Source organism: Neopsephotus bourkii, unplaced genomic scaffold (assembly GCF_033783945.1).
Source record: "Neopsephotus bourkii isolate Nb327-2 ecotype Australia unplaced genomic scaffold, CSIRO-AGI_Nbou_v1 NB_1825, whole genome shotgun sequence".
NCBI classification, from domain to species: domain Eukaryota; kingdom Metazoa; phylum Chordata; class Aves; order Psittaciformes; family Psittacidae; genus Neopsephotus; species Neopsephotus bourkii.
In genome coordinates this window covers 4,186,479-4,199,291 of record NW_026902298.1, presented here as the reverse complement: position 1 = coordinate 4,199,291, position 12,813 = coordinate 4,186,479, and the positions used below count along the sequence as shown (strand labels likewise).

The window sequence follows — 12,813 nt, the reverse complement described above, 5'->3', positions numbered from 1 at the left end:
TCCACTTTTAAAATGCAATCAAGATGTTTTGTTCCTACGGAACTCACTGCCAGTTCTCTTTATTTATGGTTTTCCTTCAATATATTTATGGCTTTCCTTAAATACAGAGCTGTTGCTAAGCTAAAAAAAGAAGGCAACAAAAGCCCTAACTTGCCTGACGGTGGGATGAATCCTTTGAACATAGTGGGAAACGCTCCATCCCTGCCAGTGTTCAAGGCCAGGTTGGATAAAGCCTTGGGCGACATGGCCTAAGGTGAGGCATTCCAGCCCCTGGCAGGGGGTTGGAACTGGATGATGTTAAGGTTCTTTTCAACCCAAGCCTTTCTATGATTCTACACTTATGCTCATGGCAATTTTACCACCAGTTAATTATTGCAACCCCAACAGCACTCAAAGATTTCCAACAGGCAGCAAACACCTCCTCTTTCTCTAAGCAGCAACAGAAGACTGGTAGGCACGTCTTTTTAAGCTGTTTCTCTCCCAGTATTCATTCTTCCTTTGGAATATTTCATCCTTTCCTATGTTGTGCCTGGGCCTGTCCATCTGATATGTCAAACAAGCAGCGCTCCAGTCCCTGCGGTTTTCTCATCAAGTGCTTTTTTTGGCGCTACAAAGTTTAAAGCATTGTTTTCTCTATTGCTTTACTGCACTTAAACCACAAACCTTTCCGAGCAGACATCCTGAAATCTAAACGTTCACTGCAATTAATTAAACATATCTGAACTATTCCAACTGCATTTTTTTAACCGGTCTTGTGGCTTCTACGGTCACATTTTGTTTCTTGCTCAAAACTAAAGGGGAAGTGACCAAGTCAGAAATAACAGGAAATAACTACAGCAAGATGAATACTGCTACATACAAAATCCACAGAAATGGACTCAAGAGGCACGTCCTTCACTGAGAAGAGCTCTATGTATGAGCTGGAGGACTGAGACAGGGGCAAAGCACACACCCAGGCCCCATACCTGCTACAACTCTTGTAACCCAGCATACAGCAGCTGCTAGTGGTAGAAATCATAGAAATCCCAGAATAGTTAGGGTTGGAAAGGACCTTAAGATCATCCAGTTCCAACCCCCCCTGCCATGGGCAGGGCCACCTCACACTAAACCACCTTACCCAAGGCATGGTTTAGTGTGAGGAATTGAAGATGGATAAAGCAGCATGCTGAAGACATGAAGACAGGCTGAGAAAGTTGGGGCTTTTCAGCCTGGAGAAGAGAAGGCAGGTTCTGACAGTTATCACCCTATTTTAGCCCATAATCCTTTTGTGGATTCTCTACAAATCTAAGAAGTCACTAATAGAATGACTTACAAAAGAATCAGTGGATTCAAAAGTATATATGGGGTAGAATACAAAATGAAAAGAGCACATAACTGACGCTGTATTGACTCGTCATAGTAACATTTGAGTATATTTGTCCTTTAAAAACTAAGAGTTAACTCTGGCTTGGATTTCTGAACACAAACTAAGAAGCCAACATAGGAGTTTGTAATTGCTCCCCAGACAGGATTTGTGGTCTGCAAAAACAGGAAGAATTCCTCCTCCCAGCTTCCCCCCCCCCCCCATGCACTGTAAAACATACCACTTTATAACCTGCAGAATTAAATAACACACACAAATCACAGGTTTCCCCTTAAAAGAAAGGGGTCAAAATGAACGGGGGGGGGGGGGGGGGGGTGTCTCTGCTCTACAGCAGCTTGACACCACACAGTGACCAAGTATAGATCTGGCGCTGCGATAGCATCCCTGTAATAACATAAGTATCACAGATTACATTTAGGGTATCGTTAATCTCTCACACCCACCAATTTCCTATTGACAGCTGGAGGCCAGCAGTGAAATCCTGGTGCAAAAGTTCACTTCAAATCAGCAGGAACAGATAAGCTTCCCAAATAATGCCGAAAATCAGGAAAACAGAGCGAAGCAGTGAGTCTCCAAACAGAAAATGAGTATTTTTGGGGCTTAGTAAATACCAGTCCCAAGTCTTTCACACGAAGATAGTGTTCAGGCACATAACCCCATGTCAAAAATATACAGTTTAAGGAACACACTGTTTTTTAAAGGAATCTTCTATTTCAAAACATGGCTTTGTTTAAAGTAGGCAATGGATACTGCACAGGTTGGGGGAACTGAGTTGCTCGAAGCTGCAAATCAGGGATATTCGCTTTGAGCACACTACATGGTTTCTTGCAAATACTCAGAATTTGCTGTTCTTGAAAGGGTAGAAAATAAACTCAACATGTTCTGTGATTTGAACACAGGCCAAAGAGAGGGTCTGAGAAAACAGGGAACAGAGAGAGGCCAAAAAGAAAATATATCTGCAGTAATACATTCCAGTCAATTTAGGACTCATAATTCTTGCAGAGTTCTCAGCTTGTGCAACACAAGATAACATCTAGAGTTTAATTTTTTAACTGCTTTACACTGTATTTTATAGAGTTTCCTTCAACATTCCCTCCCTCTTCCTCCTCTCACAGTTTCTCTATGGTGTCTACAACGGCAGATTCAAAACAAAGGCTGCCCTACAGAGGGGAAAATACCTCTTCATTAAAGTGTGATTTAACCTCCCAAGATTCCATAGAGAGATAAAAATCAGATTCCAAAAAGCTCATTAGTTTCATAGAAGGATTAACTAGTAGATAACAGAAGAATAACAAATTAATCAAACCTCAGGAAAAGAAATGATGGATTTCCAGTGATTGTTTATTAACATTCTTGGTGTAGAAGGACTAGATCTTGTCAAGTAAGGCTCCAAATAACAGTTTCTTTGGAGTGCTGATAGTAACACAGAATTGGGTTTAACTGGCTCAGTCAATCAAAAAGAAAACACTGTTCTCTTCTGAGCACCGTCTCGGGTGGGATACAGCATGTGCTGCTTGACTGCATTCTGGAAGGTTAAGTGCATGGAGCACAACAGCAAATACTCCCTTTTTGAGCAAAACTGCTTTGGGGATCCTTAGCAGCACCAGGTCATTGCTTCTACGTATTTTGCTGGCAATCACAGCTGTTTCATAGCAAAAAGAGGACATAATGGATGGAAATGTTAATGAAAACTAGGACGAAGAACAGGCCAGGGCACAGAAATTCCAGAGCTGCAAAGAGGTGAGGCCCCCAGCTGTGGCTGCCCCATCCCTGGCAGTGTTCAAGGCCAGGTTGGACACAGGGGCTTGGAGCAACCTGCTCTAGTGGAAGGGGTCCCTGCCTGTGGCAGGGGGTTGGAACTGGATGCACTTTAAGGTCCCTTCCAACCCAAACCACTCTATGATATGCAATATTCTCTGGCCTTGGACATACACTCAGTATATTTTGGGAGTGAGATGGACAGGAAGGAGATAAAAAAGAAATCTCATATAATGCTAGTACTCCAGCAGACAGCTTGCAACTGTCCCAACGCCACTGGAAATTCATCCAGTATTTGACTAATTCTCCTCTACTTCTACCCTCCAGCCCTCAGGTTTAGAGCCATTCACCATACCCCACCTGTACACCCCAAACCCAGCCCACAGTAACTCGGTAAGAAGCAGCTCCAGAGGCTTCCCAAGAAACCCACTGAAATAGCTGCCTCCACCTCCCCAAGTCATATTCTGTGCCCAGTTTGAGACTATGCATTCCACAATAACAGGGTTTTGATAAGCTACTCAAAAAGTCATCTATTTCAAAAGACCTAAGCAGCCAAATGTTCTTGTGTGTCAAACTAGTAGCTATTGTTTTGTTTGCATGTTTAGAGCTAATTTTCTCTTTAGCCCCATTGTGGTTTAATGACTACATTTGTTATGGATTTACACTCCTTCTAAAATACCTCAAGCAATATGCAAAAAAAAAGCTAATGTGACAAATCAAATCAACTCTGCTTTTCACAGGGTGTGACCAACTTCTAAATGTCCTTATATTCACAAACAGCAGAGCAGCTATGCCAACACAAGTAGGGTATGGAGTCAGACTTGCCAGCCTCAGAGACATCTGCATGTTTTCCCCTTTAGGAGCCCAGTAACAGCCTATCACATCATATTAAAAACAGGCTTCAAATCCAACCAGAACTCTGAATTAGGCATGCAGAAGATGGATTAACATTGTTACCTATAAGGCCTGGAACACAAGAGGTCCCAAGGAACAGCAGTATCAAGAAGCCAATGGATCCTCCTCTAGAAATGCAGGTAAAGCCATACCAGAAGTTTTGACTGAGAGGCCTTTCCCAGAATCACAGTATCACAGTTTGGGTTGGAAAGGACCTTCAAAGGTCATCTAGCCAAATCCCCCTGCAATGAGCAGGGACATCTAGGTTGCCCAGAACCACATCCAGCCTGGCCTTGAATGCCTCCAGGGATGGCATATCCACCACCTCTCTAGGCAATCCATGCCAGTGTTTTACCACCCTCATTGTAATGAATTTTTCCTCACATCCTGTCTGAATCTCTCTCTTTTAGCTTAAAACCATTGGCCCTCATCCTGTCACAAGAAGCCCTGCTAGAAAAGTCTTTCCCCATTTTTTTTTTCAGGCCCCTTTTAGGAACTGAGAAGTCAATTTCTGGCAGCACATCAGTATTTGATGAAGAGCTGTGCCAGATACTACAGACAGACATTGATGTGACATTTCACCCACCAAAGACAGAAAGATGCTATTGCCAAGTTCAGTCTCAGCCTATTATTTTCTAACTTTAGGCTCCGAGATCCAAAATGCCAATGGTTGATGTTAGAACATTTTTGCTAGTTCCTCAGTCCATTGCTCACAAGGAGTAAGAGACACTGAAGAAAACCTTGTAATTGATGAAGCAATACTGAGCACACACAAATTCCCTCCAGTAGACAAAATGATGCTGTACTGTCAGAAAGCCCATACTGCTTCAGTCTTTCACTAAAGCCAGAGCAGTCTGGATGATGATGGGAGGTTCATGAGACCTGTTTTATGCTTGCATTTGACACCATGTACTCTGTTGTTCCTGCTTTTCAGACAGACCACCTTTAGAGGAATATGCTTACTTTATCAGAAAGGTTCAAACTGGAGGGGAAGTCATCTGATTACAAGAAACACTATGAAAACCATAGGACTTACTAAAGGAAATTAGAACATGCCATTTTCTGTCCTGGGATCTGGAGGGGAGAGGGCAAGAAGGGGAAGCAAGATGTTTAATCACAGTACACTGCTCTAATCTTCACCACAGAAAACCTTCCTGTGGTTAAATATAGCAAATCATTCCCATTCTAGGCTCCCACCTCCACACTTTTTCCTGTGTTAGTAGGAGCTACTGAAGACCTTAACTCCTCGGGAGCAATGAGACTACAGGAAAGAGTCAATTCATTTACAGAGGGTTTATAGGTGTGGCCCACGTGGAAACAAGGATTTAAGCTCCTCTCATCTCTACTATCTAAAAACAATATCCTTCAAGCATACCTGAGGAATGTATAGCAGAAAAATCCCCTCCAAGTCTTTCAGGCAGCGCACCATGGTGAGCAGAGATGTTACCTCGCCAGGTAAATGTCAAACTTCTCACTGCTCCAGCAGCCAGCACTGCAGCCAGCTCACCTGGGCAGCAGCTGAAGTTTATTCTATCCTAGCAGAGTATTTATTATTCCCCCTCTGGGAGCTGCACATTACACACGAGCATTCAGACACAGAAGATGTATTTAGTGTTTGCTCAAGCCAAGGAAGTCCAAATGAGCGTCTCCTGGATGCTAGCACTGAGCAGACAGAGCAGAGCAATTAATCCTCTGTGCCACTGGAATCCACGTCAGAACAGTCCAATGCTCAGTAGCAGGCTGAATTTTAACATTTTAGCTGTAGGCATTTCAACAGGACTGTAAGTTTTCTAGGGTGGTGGTCGTGGGGTTAATAATGAAAAGAGGAACACAAAATTCTACCACCACTCAGATGAATAAAACACATTTACTTAGTTTTCAGCCCATAAAGTAAAAGATTTGCCAAAAGTGGTCCTTAGAAAAATTAAAATAAGCTTCAATTATACTCAAGTCTCAATTCCTCATGGAGCAGCACATGAAGAGTTAGCTACAGAGTCACCTGGGATCTGTCAGAGCTTGCAGCCTGACCTTAGCACTGCCCTTTGTCCATCCATGCTGGCCTCGTGTCAGCTGACAGACGTAGTACAGAGCTTAATGGGTGCTGCCTGGGATGGCTTATCACTATTATTCATGAAGTAACCTCTTGGCTGGTGCTGTGCCTAAGCTGGTAAATCCTCCTCAGGGTCAGGAACTGGAGACCATTGAGCAAATGCTACCAAACAGTCCCACATGAACAGAACAGCTCAGTTCTGACTGTAACAGCACTAAGAGATGTCTGCAAGACATTCTCCAGCATCTCCAGAATGACAGGTATATATTTTACATGGGATATTCCAGTGTACTTACTCTGTCTGCCTGTGTTAACCCAGAAAATGGGTTGTTGACTATAAAGCTATAGCTGCTCTCCTGCTCTTCCACCCTGTGCAAGACTTCCAAGGGCCACTCAAGCAAGTAAAAGTTTCCAACACTTGAAGGCTGCAAGCTGAAAACCTCTGAAACTTGGTTGCTGAACACTTCTGCAGACATGGATGCAGTTTTTCAGACACTCGATTCCTTTTTATAACCATGGAATAAATGCATCGGACTGGGATCACTGATCCCAAAGGATCCTGTGTGCTCTGTTCACAACTATAGGATTCATCTTGCCAAATTTTTGCCATCTGAAGTGGATGAAATCTAGCTTCAGACAATTATTTAGTCACCCTTTGTAACTAAGACGAGTCCAACTGTTTCTTTAAATCTTGTTTTGCTGTTGATGCACTTAAAACCCCTTTCCCATTGTCAGATACAACACTGGCCAATTTCAACTCTAATTGAGCTTTTAGCCCATCACGTCTTATCCCTGCACATGCAAACCACAGCTCTGTGCTCCTGAAAAGCCTAACCTTGCTTCCAAAGAGCATACAACTTCTTTTTCCTCTTGAGCTCCAGGAAGAGTTCTCTGTTCAGCCAGCTGGTCTCTGCCCCATTTGCTTGACTTAGAACACACTGGAGTTGCCTGCTCCTGTGCTTATGAAATGTGGCTCTTAAAAACTGACTTCATTAATATTAACTGGAACTTTTTCTACAATTAACATTTAATGCTGTAACAGTAAGTGAAAAACAGAAATCTCTCTGAAAATATCAACAAAGGGACATACCCTGCAGAGATCATTAATCTTTCTAGTGTTGAACACCCAGCTACTGGGGTTCTTTTCCAGACTGGAAGCTGACTGTGTCAGGACAAACATAAACATAAAGCAGGCAAACCCATTTCTCAGACAAATTACTGCAAACCATTGGTTAGAAACACTCTAGCCCTGTGCTGGGCACGAGCTGCCACAAACAGCCAACGTCGGCAAGAAATGCTCCTCTCAACGAAAAACACCCCCGAGAGCTGCCCATCCACTCATAACGTTCCCACAATAGCCGCATCTTCCGACCTGACTCCTGCCCTTCCAGGCAACCTACCAAGATCAGTGACTTCCCTCCCTCTGCTAACTGTAGGAGCAACCTGCTCTAGTGGAAGGTGTCCCTGACAGGGGGTTGGGACTGGATGAGATCAAAGTCCCCTTCCAACCCCAACCAGTCTGAGATTCTATGATCCTGTAACTACAACAGAAGCAACCCTCAAATCATGCAGCAAAACATGTTCAAATGTTTAAATGCTGTTACTACAGAAACACAGACCTCTCAAACAATGGCTCTCACCAAGGCAGTTGCTGAAGTACAATGGATTTAATAGCTTTTGGTTTAGAAACAAAAAACATTCCATTAACTTCTACAGCTTGGCTCCATATTTCACAGTAATAATCACTTCAGAGGAATACAACTCCAAAACTTGTTTTCCTGCTCTACCAGATAACACCATAAAATACTCACATGAGTGATCCAAACTTGAGTGGGGTTTTCCACAACACAAAGATGCAAAAGCTCATCCCTCAGTGTAGCTGCCTCACCCAATCTTTTACCTGTACCAGGTAAGCCTGAAGCTTGCACAACCACTGTGGCTGTTTTGACCACCATATTGGTTATTTATAGGTTCCCCTAAAATACAACATTAAAACAGGTAGCTGTAAAGCATTTTGAGAAGGGCCATTGTCACCTCAAGTCTAAATATAGTATAGTACTATACAGAAATATATAGCAACAGATATGTATTTGAAAGGACAAGCCTATGAAAAGGCAGTATTTATTTACAGCGTACACTCTTTACCATTCCTATGCTGCCATATTCTTCCTTATAATAAATTTAGACTAATGGCATTTAGGGCAAGCAAATAACACTGACAGGAACTGTTTGATCAGGAGAGCAAACATACAGTCTCAGAATTCCACATTGCTCCTACACAAATGTTTCCATCACTTTCCTAAGCAATACTTTTGCTTCCAAGACACTAAAAATATAGATGTTCTCTATAACATAGAGATCACTTTCTAAATGTACATGCTTTAAATGTTTTTGAGAATCCAGTATATTGGTTTTCTTGATGAAAACACTCAACGCTTACAACTAAAACCATGTTGCCCATCGTTGCCCAGAGCAGGATTTTACAACCAAATTACAAACCCCCTAAATCTCCAGTTTTATAAGACCATCGGTGACACAGTCTTGACTGTAGCGACGAGACAGGCGCCGCTATAATGTTAACAGCCAGTATGTAAACAGTAATGCTGCCTAAGGGGGTCAGGGGCGATCCCAGAAGGGTCCCTTCAGAGCTGCCACATAACTTGGAGGTGGCTGGAGTTAAACTTTATTTGGCTTAATTACTTACAAAGGAAGAAATAAGTTAGCCAGGCACTAAGACAATTAATTTCACTATAACTGTGACCCTTCTTAAAGCTTTCTAGTTCTCAAAACTCACTAATACACTACTACCTTGAACAAGAGTCCAACAAACTGAAGTTAGCCATTTAATTACTAGCAAAACACAAATGGTTTAAAAACATCAGCACATTTACAAAACACTTAACATCATTCAGATTGCCCAGGGAAGTTATAGATGCTTCATTTCTAGCAGTGCTCAAGGCCTGGCTGGACAGGGCTTGGAGCAACCTGGTCTAGTGGAAGGGGGGTTGGAACCAGATGAGCTTTAAGGTCCCTTCCAACCCAAACCAGTCTGTGATTCTATGCTTCTTTTCCTTGAAGGAAATCACAGAGCTCTTAAATACGGGCTCTTCACTGAGCTATCAGACTTCCTCATATTAGAAATCAGGAAGGCACCACCAATCTAATCAGATTTCCAGTAACATGCAGGCCCCAGCCAAGCCTCAAATTCCATTTCAACAGCTCCATTCACAACCATTTAACAAGTATATTCAGTTACTTCCTTTCCTTCTGTCTCAGTGCTTCTAGAACAAGGTGGTACCATGTCTTCCAGTCTAAGCCACACAGCTCCTCCTTTACTACAGGCTCAATCCCTGTTGTTAGCAGTCAATAGTTGCTGAAAAATGACTGGAGTCTGTTACTTTGAATTACAAGCAGAAACCAAAATACTCATCTTTCAGAACTACAAACAACTAAAATTGCTTATCATCAACAATTTGAAACCACACCTGTGAGTAAACAAGGAGTGGACTGGTAAAACAACTCCATACAAAGGATAATCAAATGTTTTCCCAAGGAAGCTTTAAAAAATTAATGTAATTGAGTCATATTTCCACCTTTGAAGAGACATTAACACACCTTTTAGTGCCTAACACTACAGAACTAAATTCTGTCACAAAAGCATTGCACCAGTTTTCTTTACTAGAAGACATAAAAAGCGAAACTGTAAAGAAAATTATATTTTTCTGTATACACTTGTACAATTGCACCAGTCAGAAGCTTACTCATTATAATAGAGCCATAGTTATGACAATACATACATCAAGAGTAATTAAAATGTTGAAGTCACCATCAAATGACCAAAAGGAATTAGAAAAATGTACATTGTAATGAATTGTGCAGATTTCCCCAGGAAAAGGCAGCACTTTCCTTATTTGCAAGCACATTTTTTGTGCATGTGAAAACATGCACCACCTACAATATTGTTTCACCTCTCATTTTTCAACACCTCTGCCAGAGCCATAAATACAGCAAAAAAGAAATAACATGGCAGGACTAACATTAAAAAGGATTAAAATCTCTAGTGTACGAGATAACATCCAGTCAAAATCAGCTGAAATTTAACTCTGTGCCCTCTTCGCACTTTTCAGAGCATCAAACATGCACCAGCTCCGCAGCGAACAGATGTCAAACTGTCATTTATAAATCCTTCCTTGGCTAGTAAGAATGCGAAAATCCAGAGTTACTCCTACCAGAGTAAGGGACTAAAGGTACAGAACATTAGAAACACATCATCTCCATGCTTATCTATTTACATTTGATCATTATCTAAGAACTAAGTCTTATCAAAACATCACTGAATCATAAAATGACTAGCTGTCCTCTGGTAACCTCACAGAACATAGAATTATAGAATGGTTAGGGTTGGAAAGGACCTTATGATCATCTAGTCCCAGCATTCATGTATACATATATAAAAGAGGTTTACAAGTCTCTTTATTCCTTGGGCCTTTCCACAGATCCTAATAAACCAGTTTTCACAGACAGGATAACCATGTTTTATCACCACCAAATAGAATACACATGGATATATTAACTGGCAAAGTATATCTTTATAGAACTGTAGCAGCACAATAAAATGCAGATCATTTCCTGACTCTGTCTGAAGCTCCTCTGCAATGTCCCCTCCCTTTCTCATTGCCATTGCCATGCAAGTCTGCAATCACATATCACACAGATCAAACTCTAATCACACCAGTTCTGTAACACACTAGAAAACACACTCCTCCTCAGGATTCTAATGCTCCTAGACAATCTATCCATCTCTTTCTCTTGTTCTTCCCTAAGGATTACAGAACATACAAGGCAGGCACACATGAGCAGCAGCACTTGGAAGGAAATCTGATTTACAAGCCTGCTGTTCCCAAGTACAGGACTAACAGAGATGCTGTGCAAGCAAATGCCAGTGAGGTACTTAAAATAGGGTATCCACTTGGGAAGAGATTAAGTGATTAAGCTCAATGTTGCTGCCAGCTGCTAGTAGCAATTTGAAGGGCTGGAGATATGTTTATGAACTCAAATCATGACTTTTTCCCACCTTCCTGCTTCTTCTACTATGATTTGTTAAAGCTACTCAGGAAGACAAGTGAGAATGCCACTGTGTCTCTGTGCCAAACGACCATCTCCTACGAGACTACAAGGCTATGAAAACTTGATTTTGCCTGTAACAGAAGCTAACAAGCAAACAGATGTGAAATCATAAAGTCATATGTCACTAAGCCTGGCAGCAGCAGCACCTCACACATTATACACACTGTTAGCATGTGGTAACACACCAAACAACTTGATATTTAAAAAAAACCCTAAACTTTCAAGTACCTTTTGATGCCATTTAACATCGTTTTCCCCTACTAACAATGGCCCCACGTTCTCAGCTGCATGTGTTACACTGCAATACAAATGCTGCCTTTTCACATTTTATCTGACACAATACAAGAAAGCTGGGGCTCTTCAGCCTGGAGAACAGAAGCTGCGTGGACACCTCACACCAGCTTCCAATATCTGAAGGGGGGCTATAGGGATGCTGGGGAGGGACTCTTCATTAGGGACTATAGTGATAAGACAAGGCGTAAAGGGTTAAAACTTAAACAGGGGAAGTTTAGATTGGATATAAGGAAGAAGTTCTTTACCGTGAGGGTGGTGAGGCACTGGAATGGGTTGCCCAGGGAAGTTGTGAATGAATGCTCCATCCCTGGCAGTGTTCAAGGCCAGGTTGGACAGAGCCTTGGGTGGCATGATTTAGTGGGAGGTGTCCCTGCCCATGGCAAGGGGTTGGAACTAGATGATCTTCAGGACCTTTCCAATCCAAACCATTCTATGATTCTATGAATGTGAACTTTTCAGGCAAAATACCTTTGGTCACACATTTTGCATTCTGTCAGAAAAGAGAATAACCTTCCAGGAACTGAGTATCTCACCACCGTTCATTACATCCATGCTATACCAACCTCTTTTTGTCATTTTCACTCACCTCTATTTCAACTTCCATTTATTTCAAATTGCAGGTACTAAATAGGAGCCTGTGAACACATCAAAGCTTTTTCATACATTGTGACTAGGACTTACAGAAATACCCACTTGACACAAAATCTGTTTGCCTACTGTTCTTGCTACAGTTAGCTTTCAAGTTTGAATTTCAAAGTTGCTTCACTGTTACACAAATCCTACAGGTTTGGGCGCACAAGCAGTTTCAACTCTTGATTCGCAAACATTCTGAAAGCTACAGGAAGCTCACAGATGGACAAGCAGCCTCATTTCTTCCCTTTTAACCTTATCTAGAAATATTAGAAGACTGACACACAAAATCCTCACACTCTAACGGGTCCGCAGGAAAAGTTAAGCCATTGCTGCTCAAAGGGAGAAAATGCATTCGATCTCACTGCAACATGAAACTCTGATGCCCGTGGCAGTGCTGGAGCCTAAGGAACTAGACAAAGTTCTATCAAAATATGTCCACTCTCTTAAGAAGTAACTGAAAATCAAACAGCTAGGAAGAACGTTAAAAAGATAATTAACTTACTTAGTAATTTTATTATGATTTTTCTCTATAGTGACATTAAATGTAGTGACTTAGAAGTGCTCCCACCTCTCCAGAAGTTCTCACACATCCTCAGTCTTCAAAACCAATGGATAATGCATTCTTTCAAAAGGGCAGAACTTTGGTATCTTAATCCAAAACCTGGCTTAGGTTTTGCTTACTCCATGACTGCTC

At 41.8% G+C, this 12,813-nt stretch overlaps 1 protein-coding gene across 1 annotated transcript in view; it reads right to left on the bottom strand.

The window, feature by feature from the left end:
- The window catches only part of TMEM135 (transmembrane protein 135), a 164,863-nt gene that overhangs the window by 132,569 nt on the left and 19,481 nt on the right, over positions 1-12,813 (bottom strand). The window lies entirely within an intron of this gene.